Raw genomic sequence first — 13,527 nt, 5'->3', positions numbered from 1 at the left:
GGGCTTTGTTTAGACAGATCCGTCGTTCTCAATGCATTTTGTTCTTTTCATAGAGTGGAATAATTCCTTCTTAATGCGACTCTTTCCTATGTTTTTAACAAAACTGGATCAATAAATATAATAACAATAATATATTTATACAAATAAGGCATTTATACAACTAATAATATATTTATAGTAACAATAAAAATACATTTATAGTAATAATTCATTTTACTAGTAATAATTCATGTATACAAATAGATATACTAATAATAATAATAATAATAATAATGTTATGTTATTTATTCATGGTATTTATACCCTGCCCTTCAGCCGTAATGGCTCTGAGAGCGGCTCACAATTATAATTTTTAATTGGACGTTTCCCTGCCCTCAGGCTGACAATCTAAAAGACAGACACAAAAGGAGAAGGGAATGGTGGAGGGAAGGGGATGAGGGCCAGTCAGGGTTGCCATAAGTCAGGACCTCCAAACCGGGACAAATGTAGGACAAAGGTTACCTCAAATGTAGGACATTTTTATAGGAGGACATTTCAAAAAATTGGATGGTTTTTAAAAAATGTTAATCTAAATGCATGTTTCTTAGGCATGATCAAAATGGAGGACATTTGGGCGTTATTCCTAGACAGATGGCAGAAATGTACTTCCCTTTCTGCCAACCCCCCCCCCTCCATTCCAAAACACACACGACGCACATTTGGGCATTTAACATGGCTTTACTTAACATGGCCTTTTGCATATTTCAGAGGCTTATTCCATAACCAAACCCTTTGGGTTTAACACTTAACATGGTTTAACATTTAACACGGCTATATATTTAACATGGCCTCTTACATATTTCAGTTGCTTCCATAACCAAACCCTTTGGTTTTAACACTTAACATGGTTTAACATGGGCATGCATATTTAACACATCAAGGTGGTCTAACAAGAAGTGGATATGGATGGGCCCTCGGTTTCAAGTTTCTTGCACCAACTGTACTTCTCAGAAGTGTGTACTTTCGCAAGATACTTTCGATTTTTCTTCGCTGCTCATTAGTTTGTAAAAATCAGAGCAACTTTCATTGGCCATATTGTATTGTATGTCCAGAATGGCCTGAATAGATGGCAAAGCTAATCTATTCCTCTCATCAGTCCACTGGGCATTCATCAGTGAGAAAACTCTCTCTACATTGGCATTATGCCCTGGAAGAGAGAAGTAAAACTGCACTATCTTCAGAAGTTCAGAATATTGTTCTTCTGAAACACAGCTTTTAAAAAATAAAACCCACTTCTTGTGTGCCAAAGTATCCAAGTCAGAATCTGTTTGAGTCTCAGTCAGAAAAGCCTTCAGTTTTGTCAGCTGATCAAACAACCTGCCTTCATCAATCGTACAACAACTATTTTTCCTTAGCCACAAAAAAGTACAGTCTGCCTCTTCCCATGAAACTGATGACTTCAGAAGTAGCCAATCAAAATGTTTGAGTTCAGAGAGAGACTCGCTCCATTTCGACAGATACTTCACACTTTCTTCATAAAATGACATAAATTCTTTTCCGGTTGTTACAGATCTTGTTTCAGGTAGATCACTTAACAGAGTCTTTACCTTTGCAGACAGGAAAGCTTGACTATGCCTTTCATTCAAAGTTTTAATTACTTCCTCTAAAACCAATATCACTTCATTCACAGAAATGTCGTTTTTTTCTCACTTTTGCACATAGCCATTTGAAAGAGACGCATTTGTGAATGTACAAACCAAAAATAGACCTCCCCAGCTCCATCAGAGAAAAAAGGTGTAATATGAACTGGGCATGTATCGACAGACAAAAAATAGGTCTTCAATGGTTCAAACATCAGCAAGAACCTCTCTATTGCTGGAAAGAGACTTAACCACCTAGTTTTTACACTATTCCAGAGATCATGGTATGAAGCATTCACAAACTCACAATATTCCATGAGTGATGCAACCCTAACAGTCAATATCAAAAAATGATGATACACCCTCCTCTCTATAGTAGCGTGAATATCGACTGAGAGATAGCGACCCCCGACTTGTATGGAGTTGTGCAAAATATGGGCAGGACACCCAAGTTCTGCCCAGCTTAGATTGCAGTTTGGTAAACACATTGTTTGTCCCCTTCCTTGACAAACCTCCAAAATTAGTATTTGTATTGTCTCCCCCCAATGAGCTAATTTTCCCATCAATTCTTTGATGTACAACAACATTGTGAAGGTATTCTGAAACAGTGTCAGAAGTTTCATTCTGCGATTCCACCAATTCTAAAAGCTTTGACTGAACACCCTCTTCTTTGTCAAAGTACTGAACAATCAATTGCTGGGAATATTTTATGGTAATTGTGGTTGCTAGCATCTGTACTAACACCAATAAAATCACATTTGTCAAAGCTTTTCTTTAACTCAGCCTGAATTAAAGGTGAAATTACATCGTTGACCATCGCCTCAGTTTTTGTCTTTTAGCTATTTTAGAGTCCCCCAAAATTTCAGACATCAACTTGCTTGTGCATGCGGTTGAATTGTATGATTGGTGATGCTTAACAGTGTGGAAGGCAAATGTTACCTCTGCTAAAGCAACCTTTTTTGCTTCAGGTTTGCCTGGTGGAAAAAATGATGTTAACTGCTTGGAGGCTGAAGCACATTTAGCAGCATTCATTCGTGGTTGCAAGGTGAGAGGTGATGCCATTTCTCCCACCATGTGATATGGAAAAATAAGAGCTGTGAAAATGGGGGGAGGGGGGAAATGATGTTATATAAGTAACATTTAGGGATGGAGTAGTGTTTAATAATTTTCATTTCCACTTAGTTTACAATATGAACTTACTTGCACAGAACACATGTCACTTCGAATTCTGTGCGACGCCGCTTTATGGATGAGAACTCTCTTGTATATTCCTCCTGAAACTTGGTCCTCTTGGGTTTGGTAGCCATGCCTTCAAATATGAAGATTCTAACAAAAACCACAAGGGCATATTTCAGTTGTCTGTTCATAGCTCGGATTGTTGGGATTATGTAACACTGAGCCATGATGGCTAGTGGTGCAAAACAAGTATGCCCAGAGGTGGTGACATTAATGTTGATTAAGGTGTGGCAGGAACTCAATTCCCCCCCCCCCCCCGCCAGACAGGACTGATAATATACTGTAATCATCAGCACCACCGCTACAGCGTGAGGGAGCCACTGAGACCAAGAGAGTGCACCTTTCCAACCCAAAGTGTATTTCTATGCTTTTCAGGCTTCTGTTAGTCTGAAAAGCCTAAAAAATACACTTTGGACTGGAAAGGCGCACTCTGTTGGCTCAGAGAGAACCAGATATGGATACAGATGATGAGATGACAGGGCTAGCTAAAATCAGAGTTCAGTCTGACATGAAGCCAGGCTGTATTCTGAATGTAGCACCCTGGTGTATGCTTAGAACTTGCTATGAACTTGATGTGATGGCTTAACTTCAGCCAAGACAAAGGGTATGAAGACCTGGGCTTTTGTTAAACCAAGGTAAAGAATAGAGTGAGTCAATGCACCTACATCTGAACACAATCAAGGAAGGCCAACAGATAAATAGATGGCCAATGACTTAATCACTGAGCCATCAAGTGTGAGGCCAAAGACAAAGATTCTCCTTTTGGGGGTGATGGTTGTTTTTGTCTAGCAACTTCCAAACTTCCTGTGGGGATTTTCCAGTCCTTTTCTCTAGGGCTCCGACCCCCCCCCCCTTTTGCAAACTGACTACATGACATCCCTGCTTTGGAGAAATGGTGGTGCTCCTAGAGGAAGGCTTGGGGTCAAAGTGAATTCCACACACACTCCAAAATTTAATATAAACTGATATGCTCTAACAAAGTCACACTCTCTTGGACTCAGAGACAGTGAGCCCAGCTTACTGGTATTAAAATCATCATCATCACATTCTTCATCTTTGCCAAATTGTATCCTCATATTGAAATATGCAGATACAATTTGGCAAAGATGATGATCATGATGTTGGGGGGAGGGGCCCCACTATCTCTGATGCCAAGAGAGTGCACCTTTCCAACCCAAAGTGTATTTCTATGCTTTTCAGGCTTCTGTTAGCCTGAAAAGCCTAAAAAGTACACTTTGGGCTGGAAAGTCACTCTCTCTCAGCCTCAGACCCCTTTGGGTTACTGTGAAAAGATTTCCCCAAATGTCCCCTGCAGTGTTGATTTCAAATGTCTCGAAAGCACACAACAGTAACAATCAAACGCTAGGGTACACTAAGATTATTATACAATACTAAGATATTAAACTAAAACACTAAACAGTAACTAACTAAAACACAATAGGACTTTGATGATCACACACACACACACCATCCAAACAGTAATGACTGAAAAACTGTGATACAAAACAAACTTTGGAAAGCACATATTCATAATAGAAAAGAAAAATAAGATAAAGTTCCACATACTGTGATGGTCCAAGTTTTTCCCAACTCTCTATGTATTAGAAGAAACCACTTTGATTGAGAGAGCAGGCTGCAGCTACAGACATTTACGGTAATAGCCCCTAAAGAAAGCAAACTGGTGACAATCCTAGAATCGTAAAGTTAGAAGAGACCACAAGGGCCATCTAGTCCAACCCCATTCTGCCATGCAGGAAATCTCAATCAAAGCATCCCCGAAACTCATTGGGCTTCTTAAGAAATAAAAGTTTTTGGACCATCGCAAAGCCTTGATGGTGATGATACTGATACCAGGCTGAAATATAATCACCATTGCCACAAGGCAGACCTCTGTTATGAAATAATTCCATAATATATGATCAATCCAGCCAGTGAAAGGATCATTATTTGCCTATTTCTGGATCCTATTACCTTGGATATCAAGCTTGCAAATGTGGAAGGCTGACTGGATTGATCATATAGTATGGAATGTAGCTAATAAGAAAACATGTTGAACCCTGTATTAAATTACTTGAATATCATTGTCGATCTGATTAAACTGGACATCAGTATTAGTGAAGCCTGTAATTTTTATTACTTGACAGGTAGTTGGCCACTGCTCGCTCTCCTATTTGTCAAGTGACCCACAGCAACCTACCATCATCCTCCATTTTCCTTGAATGTCCTACATTTTGACTAAATGTCTTACACTTCACTGTCCTAAACCTATGGGCAGCCTGAACAGCCTAGCCGACCTTAATTTCGGCCCCTACCTCCTATCCAAGTTGGGCACCACTGCTTTAACACCATGCAATTTCTCTCCCAAAGAAGGAAAGAAAAGGGCCCTTTATTTATTTTATTTATTTTATATATATATATATATATATATATATATATATATATATTTAAAAATAATAAACACAATTACTGTTGTGTGCTTTCGAGACATTTGAAATCAACACTGCAGGGGACATTTGGGGAAATCTTTTCACAGTAACCCAAAGGGGTCTGAGGCTGAGAGAGAGTGACTTTCCAGCCCAAAGTGTACTTTTTAGGCTTTTCAGGCTAACAGAAGCCTGAAAAGCATAGAAATACACTTTGGGTTGGAAAGGTGCACTCTCTTGGCATCAGAGATAGTGGGGCCCCTCCCCCCAACATCATGATCATCATCTTTGCCAAATTGTATCTGCATATTTCAATATGAGGATACAATTTGGCAAAGATGAAGAATGTGATGATGATGATTTTAATACCAGTAAGCTGGGCTCACTGTCTCTGAGTCCAAGAGAGTGTGACTTTGTTAGAGCATATCAGTTTATATTAAATTTTGGAGTGTGTGTGGAATTCACTTTGACCCCAAGCCTTCCTCTAGGAGCACCACCATTTCTCCAAAGCAGGGATGTCATGTAGTCAGTTTGCAAAAGGGGGGGGGGGTCGGAGCCCTAGAGAAAAGGACTGGAAAATCCCCACAGGAAGTTTGGAAGTTGCTAGACAAAAACAACCATCACCCCCAAAAGGAGAATCTTTGTCTTTGGCCTCACACTTGATGGCTCAGTGATTAAGTCATTGGCCATCTATTTATCTGTTGGCCTTCCTTGATTGTGTTCAGATGTAGGTGCATTGACTCACTCTATTCTTTACCTTGGTTTAACAAAAGCCCAGGTCTTCATACCCTTTGTCTTGGCTGAAGTTAAGCCATCACATCAAGTTCATAGCAAGTTCTAAGCATACACCAGGGTGCTACATTCAGAATACAGCCTGGCTTCATGTCAGACTGAACTCTGATTTTAGCTAGCCCTGTCATCTCATCATCTGTATCCATATCTGGTTCTCTCTGAGCCAACAGAGTGCGCCTTTCCAGTCCAAAGTGTATTTTTTAGGCTTTTCAGACTAACAGAAGCCTGAAAAGCATAGAAATACACTTTGGATTGGAAAGGCGCATTCTCTCAGCCTCAAGGATAGTGTGCTCTGAGTCCAACAGTCCAACTGTCATCTTCTGGCCTGGGAGGGAGCAAAAGGACAGGCCCAACGCCATCAGGCCTGAAGAAGAAGAGCCCTCCCTCCTTCCAACTGTCATCTTCTGGTCTTAGAGGGAGTGAAAGGACAGATGCAATGCCATCAGGCCTGGCCTCGATTAAGAAAAATTGCCCTCCGTCCCTCCAGTCCATCTGCCTTGGTCCAGGCCTCAGAGGGAGAGAAGGATGCTGGACCTGATCCCCCCCCACACACACACCATTCCCAGACCTGAAACTCCCCCTGCATGCAAAAAAAAAAAGATGTTTACTTCTTCCATTTCCTTTTTACATGAATCCTTGGACTGAAGTTCCAGAAATATCACCAATTCTAATGAAGGTCCACCACTCCTCTTTCCTCCTCATGTAACTGCACTCATCTGTTTGCAACAATGCTTGCCATGTTGCTCCTTGATACTCCTTCAGTTGACCATCATTCTCTGGAGGAACAAAAAGTACTGCTAGGAACTCAAGAAAGAAATGGAAAGCAAACTATCAATACCAACCACTTAGCGCAGACAACTCTAAGGATTTTGGTTTCATATCCACTGGTAATCTCAGTTCATCCCACTGCCCATCCCCTTAAACACAATTATCATGGTTTTCCTGTTCTGATGTTTCTTTGCCACTGTAAGTCTCTCATCAGGGAATATCTGGGTTCTTTCTTTCTTTCTTTCTTTCTTTCTTTCTTTCTTTATAAAAATACTTTATTGAACAAATCAAATATTACAGAAATAACACATACAAAACAAATAATACACAATACATTAAAACAATCATATACAACAGACATACCTCTTACACTATCTTGTTCTACAAACACCTATTCAGTATCATTCATAAATTTTATAACTGAGTTGTAAATTTATGATTAGATCTCTTCACTTTACATCACTTCGCAACCTTCACTTCTTAACTTTCTCCTTTCTTACTCCTTTCACCACCTTTCAATCACACCCCACTTAAACACTAACCCTAACCATACTCCTACTTCCTACTTACTCATACCCTCTCACTTACTCTGCTTTCTTCCTTAATTTCTTCTCCATTCATTCCACTAATTATAATAAACTCTTCTTTGTATTTTTTAAATTTTCTTTTAGTTTCTTCCATCTTAGATTACACTTACACAAACAAAATCTTCTCTCTCATACAGACTAACTTCCTTCTTACCAGTATTAAGTCACTTCGTGAATCGGTGACTTCCTTAATTTGCTTCTAGTTGAGAATCCTATCACATAAAACAATGGGGGAGATAGTCTACATGTGAAATTATTTTTTGGATCCCTTTTCTTATTCTTCCAAAAACTTTATTACTTTAGACCATTCGCTTACAAATTTCTCTTCAGATTTCTAAGTGCTTGAGTTAATTTATCCATCATCATTCCATCATATAGTTTCAACAACTAATCATCTTTTGAAGGAGTATCTTTGCCTTTCCATTTTTGAGCATAACATACACATGCAAGGGAGACCATAAATAATAATAATAAATAAAAAATTTATTTATATACCGCCCTTCCACAGATCAGGGCGGTTTACAGCATTTTAAAAACAATACATTAAAACATCAATAACATTACAATAAAAACAGAAAAGCCCCGAGTTAGCCAATCCACTTGCCAGTGAAGAGGAAGGAGGTCCATAGGACATCTTAATCGGGGAATGCATTACCAAAAAGGAAGGTCTTCAAATCCCTTTTAAATTGGGCCAGGGAGGTGGCCGAGCGGAGCTCTATGGGCAGCGTGTTCCATAGGGCCGGGGCGGCGATGGAAAATGTCTTCCTGGTAGTGGAGACAAGCCTAGCCCCGGAAACCCTAAGTAGTTGCTGCCCAGATGTTCTGAGGGTGCGGGACGGAATGTATGGGGAGAGGCGGTCCTTCAGGTATCCTGGGCCCAAGCCATTTAGGGCTTTATAGGTCATCACCAACACCTTATATTGCGCCCGGAAGTGAATCGGCAGCCAATGCAGATCTTTTAAAACCGGTGTAATGTGGCTGGCCCTGGAAGTACCAGTGACCAGCCTGGCTGCCATGTTTTGTACCATTTGTAGCTTCCGGGTTTGGTATAAGGGTTGCCCCATGTAGAGTGCATTGCAGAAATCCAGTCTCGAGGTTGCCAGAGCGTGTACCACAGTTTCAAGGTCCCTCTGGGCCAGGTATGGACGCAGCTGGCGAATAAGCCGAAGCTGATGACAGGTGCTCTTGACCGTCGCATTCACCTGAGCAGTCAGGTGAAGGGACGAGTCAAGAAGCACCCCCAGACTGCGCACGGAGTCCTTCACAGGGAGCGTGACCCCATTCAGGACAGGTGGAACCACCGCCATTCCTGGACCAGGGGGACCTATCACAAGTACCTCCGTTTTCTCTGGATTCAGCTTGAGTCGGTTTTCCCTCATCCAGCCCATTACTGACTCCAGGCATGCCATGAGAGGAGAGACGCCATCCTCAGTCACTGCATCAGTCGGAGACATAGAGAAAATTATTTGGGTGTCATCAGCGTACTGATAACCCCGCGCCCCATGTCTCCGGATGATCTCTCCCAGCGGTTTCATGTAAATGTTAAATAGCATGGGAGACAGAATGGCTCCTTGAGGGACCCCAGTTTTAAGGGCCCTCTCATCGGAGCACACGTCTCCCAGCTGCACCATCTGGGACCTCCCAGAGAGGTAGGACCAGAACCACTGGAGCGCAGTGCCCCCGATTCCCACCTCTGCCAGGCGCCCCAGAAGGATACCATGGTCTATGGTATCGAAAGCCGCTGAGATGTCCAAGAGCACCAACAGGGACACGCTTCCCCTGTCGATGCCCAGACGGAGGTCATCGACCAAGGCGACCATGGCCGTCTCAACCCCGTAACCCGCCCGAAAGCCAGTTTGAAATGGGTCCAGATAATCCGCTTCATCCAAGACCGCCTGAAGCTGGATTGCAACCGCCCTCTCGATCACCTTCCCCAGAAATGGCAGCAGCAAGACTGGCCGATAATTATTATGTACCAGGGGGTCGAGGGAGGGCTTTTTTAATAAAGGTTTTACAGTGGCCAATTTAAGATCAGATGGAAATTGCCCTTCCCTCAAGGATGTATTAATGATCCGGCGTAACAGTGAAGTTACTGCCGGTCCCCCCTGGGCTGCTAGTCATGAGGGACAGGGATCGAGAGAGCAGGTCGTTTTCCGAACACTTCCGAGGATCTTGTCCACATCATCGGTACTTACCAACTCAAACCGATCCAGTTTAACAAAGTCCACGGAGGCTCTGGATGCCTCTACCCTAGGTTCTGCTTGAATGTCGGCGTCAAGACCTTCGCTTATCCGAGAAGTTTTATCCGCGAAGAAGTTATTAAATTGGTCACAGCAGGCCTTAGAAGGTTCAAGGATCTGGTTCGGGGCAGGAGGGAGCTGAGTTAGCTCCCTGACTACCCTGAACAACTCTGCTGGACGCGACTCCGCGGACGCGACACGAGCACCATAGAACGAATTCTTAGCTGCTCGTATCGCCTCTCCGTAGTCCACTAACAGTTGGTCTAGGAGAGTCTTGTCGTCTAAGCGAAGGTGTTTCCGCCAACGGTACTCTAGCCGTCGCAGTTCCCGCTTCCTCGCCCGGAGATCTTCCGTATACCATACAGAATACGATTTTTTTCTTGTTTTCTATTAATTTTATCATCAAAAGGAAAAATTCAAGTTTTAACTGCAATTTGACATTCAAAATTTCCTCAATAGAATTTTTTATCATTGACCAATAGTTTCTTGCCCACTTGCATGACCACCAACAATGGCAGAAGGTGCCTATCTCCTTTTGGCATTTCCAACACAAAATATTATTTTGTAGATTTTTGCAATTTTCTCAGGAGAAAGGTACCATTGGTAAAATATTTTATAGAAATTTTCCCTCAGGTTTTGGGAAGTCATATATTTAAATCAATTTTTCCATATTTTTTCCCATTGTGACATTTGTATCGGGTGACCAATACATTTTGCCCATTTTATCATTTGGATTTTCACAGTTTTGCCTTCTGTATCAAACTCCAAAGGACTCTATAAAATTTCTTAATTAAACTATTTTCTTCTTTCTCTAATATTTTCCCTAATTCCGGTTATTCCTCATTAAATCCATATATTTTATAGTCTACTTGAAATCTTTCTTGGAGTTGTCTGTGGGCAAACCAGGTAATATTCCAACCTTCTTCGTTCAGTTTCTCTCTAGGTTTTAATATCCATTTACCCTCTCTTTTTCCCCAGAATATTTTTATAAGTATACCATTTTGAATCGTTTATCATTTCTTTTCTATAAAAGGCCTCATGTATAGAGACCCACTTACCCATTTTTGGTATTATCCTTCTTTTGTATCTGTTCCAAATTCTAATTAAAGGTTTCCTGATACAATGGTTTGAGAAATTCTTACAGTGCGCCCGCGCCATACGCAGCCTTGAGCATACGCGCTCAAGCCGCAGGGCGCGCGCGGGGCGGAAGGGGCGGCACATCCCATTCAATTGAATGGGCGCGCGCGCCTGTTGCGCCCGGCGCGCGCCCACGCCACCGCGCCGCCGCGCACGAGCCCCATTGTTTCCAATGGGGCTCGAGCATAGGCAGAATTTGCCTTACGCAGAGGGATCCGGAACGAATCCCCCGCATAAGGCGAGGACGGACTGTATTTAACTTATCTTTCTCATATGCCAAATATGCATGTCATCCAAAACTTATCCCATCTCCTTCTAAGTCCAATAATCTTTCATTAGATAATGTAACCAAATCTTTTATCCAAAGCAGGACACATGATTCAAAATATAATTTCAAGTTGGGGAGATTAAGACCACCTCTCCTTCAGGCGTCTTGCAGAGTCTTTATTTTTATTATCGGTTTTCTTCCTCCAGATAAATTGTGTAATATCTTTATTCCAATCTTTAAGTATTTTGTCAGAGTTAGTAATGGGGATCATTTGAAACAGAAATAACATTCTTGGTAAGATATTCATTTTGACTGTTTCCACGCTTCCCATTATTGATAAGTTTAATTTATTCCAATTAAGCAAATCTTTTTTTATTTTAGCCCACACAGTTTTGTAGTTATTTTCAAATAGGTCAGTAGATCTCTTTGAGATTTGCATACCCAAATACTTGACTTTTTTTCAATTCTAATTTTAGATTTTTCTTCTAATTCTTTCTCCTCGTTCAGTTTCATGTTTTTAGTCATAATTAATGATTTCTCTTTGTTAATTTTATTTTTAATTGTTTTTATTAATTAAAACGATTGCAATATCACATTAAAAGGACATCTCAACAATTCAATACATATATCACAAAAATTCTGCTTTGTTCACAAGATGTAAGGCAAGCATTAAACACTACCTACATTCTAAACTAATTAACAAAATCGCCTTAAACCCCTATTTGTATTTGCTAAGTTTCAGAAACCTAGTATAACGTAGATACAATCTGTATATCAGCACTTCCATGTATCCTGTCTTTATGTTGTTGTAAAATATGATTTTTTTTTACTTCCATTTAATACATACTTAACTAATAACTCAAACGTTCTCTTTGTTTTTCAAATTCTTCCTAGAGTCTATATCGCATAATTCCAAGTTGCCTATAACGTCCAGATTATCATATATGTTTTTCAAGAGAGAAAACCAAAACAAAAAAGGTTATTTACTCCATATCGTGTCACAATATGTAAAGATAAGCTTCCAATTTTCATTGCTTTCATCATAGGTCTCCCTTTCGGTAGTACCTTCTTGAATAACCATTTCTGATGCCTCAATAAGTTTGTATAACCAGCTATCAATCGTAGGCACTTCATCGGTTTTCCACTGACTTGTTATCAAAATTCTTGCACTTGTAACCATGTAAAGAATTATCTTCCAGAATCTTTTCCTATCTGTCAATTGTATATCCTGAACCATATTTAACAAATGTAATTCGGGTGTATGCACAAAGGAGATATTTAAAATTTCACAAATTTTAACATGCAAGATTTCCCAAAATTTTGTTATAACAGGGCAAGTCACATGTGGAACCACGTGCCGTAATTATTTTTTACATTTCCAACAAAATGGATTGTTAGATCTATATATCTTTGCCAACCTAACTGGTGTTAGATACCACCTTGTCTCCATTTTAAAGCAGTTTTCACGTAATAGCTGGTTTTTTAGTAAACTTATATGTTATTTGTCTAGCATTCATCCATCTTTCTAAAGATATATCTTTGCCAATATTTCTAGCCCAAGCTATCATATGGTTTTCACAATTTAATCTTCCAGTTCCCTTCCTAATAACACTCTATAGAATCTAGTTATTTGTTTGGGTTTATCAGATAATATACTGCTATTATCAATCTCATTTTTAGCAAGATACACCCCTTGATTTTTAATGTCCGCTTTAAGTATATTTTGTAATTGGTAGTACTGAAACCAGTTAATATTCTTGTTAAGACATTGAATGGTATTTAAGTCTTTTAATTCAATATTCTCTTTCTGTTGACCCTGTTTTATAATCTCCTCATATCTTAACCATTTATTAATAGACACAGATCTGCTTAGCAACGCTTCCTGTGGAGACATCCGCCCTGGTATTCCTAGATAGAAGGATGTTTTTACTTTGGACCACACCCTCAAAAGGGATCTTCTCAGAATATGATGACTACAATCCTGATGGGTTTTGACTTTGTCGTACCATAAGTATGTTGGGGCGTGTGGAAAGATGCGCTGTGTCCACGACGACCACCTGCAGAGTTGAACCACGTCGACAGGACGCCAAGGAAAAGGAATCTGTGGAGATGTCTGCAAAGGTATTCTGGTCAAGAAGGAAATATTCCTTCACCACTGCAAATGGCCTTGAGCTCCTGGATTGAGAAATAAGAACAGAACAAGCCTTCACTCTTTACGAGGGCTTTAATCTTCGTTTGCAGTATTTACAAAATAGATATACACAGTGTATTGGACATCCGTCTCTAATACACACTATTTACACCAATAATAACACAACCTCTGAAGCAGCCACACTAACACCAACCATCTCTCTGTATCTCAGTGACAGTTGAGAACTGACAGCTGACAGTTGCATCAACATTCCAATGATGCACTGTTTCAATGCTGACACATTTAACTGCCACTAGAGCTGTAAA

At 40.4% G+C, this 13,527-nt stretch overlaps 1 long non-coding RNA gene across 1 annotated transcript; it reads right to left on the bottom strand.

Moving 5' to 3' along the window:
* Positions 1 to 2,859: 2,859 nt before the first annotated feature.
* Positions 2,860 to 13,238, bottom strand: LOC149320642 (uncharacterized). Its single transcript, XR_016279493.1, has 4 exons — positions 13,077 to 13,238; positions 7,580 to 7,637; positions 6,679 to 6,846; positions 2,860 to 2,945 (listed from the first exon to the last, which is right to left on the bottom strand). It is a non-coding gene; the product is annotated as an uncharacterized LOC149320642 (long non-coding RNA).
* Between the last annotated feature and the right edge of the window lie 289 nt (positions 13,239 to 13,527).

The sequence above is a fragment of the Sceloporus occidentalis genome, unplaced genomic scaffold, assembly GCF_023333645.1.
Source record: "Sceloporus occidentalis isolate IW3139 unplaced genomic scaffold, rSceOcc1.0.p SCAF_1, whole genome shotgun sequence".
In the NCBI taxonomy this organism is placed as follows: Eukaryota; Metazoa; Chordata; class Lepidosauria; order Squamata; family Phrynosomatidae; genus Sceloporus; species Sceloporus occidentalis.
This window is presented reverse-complemented; position numbering and strand designations above follow the sequence as displayed.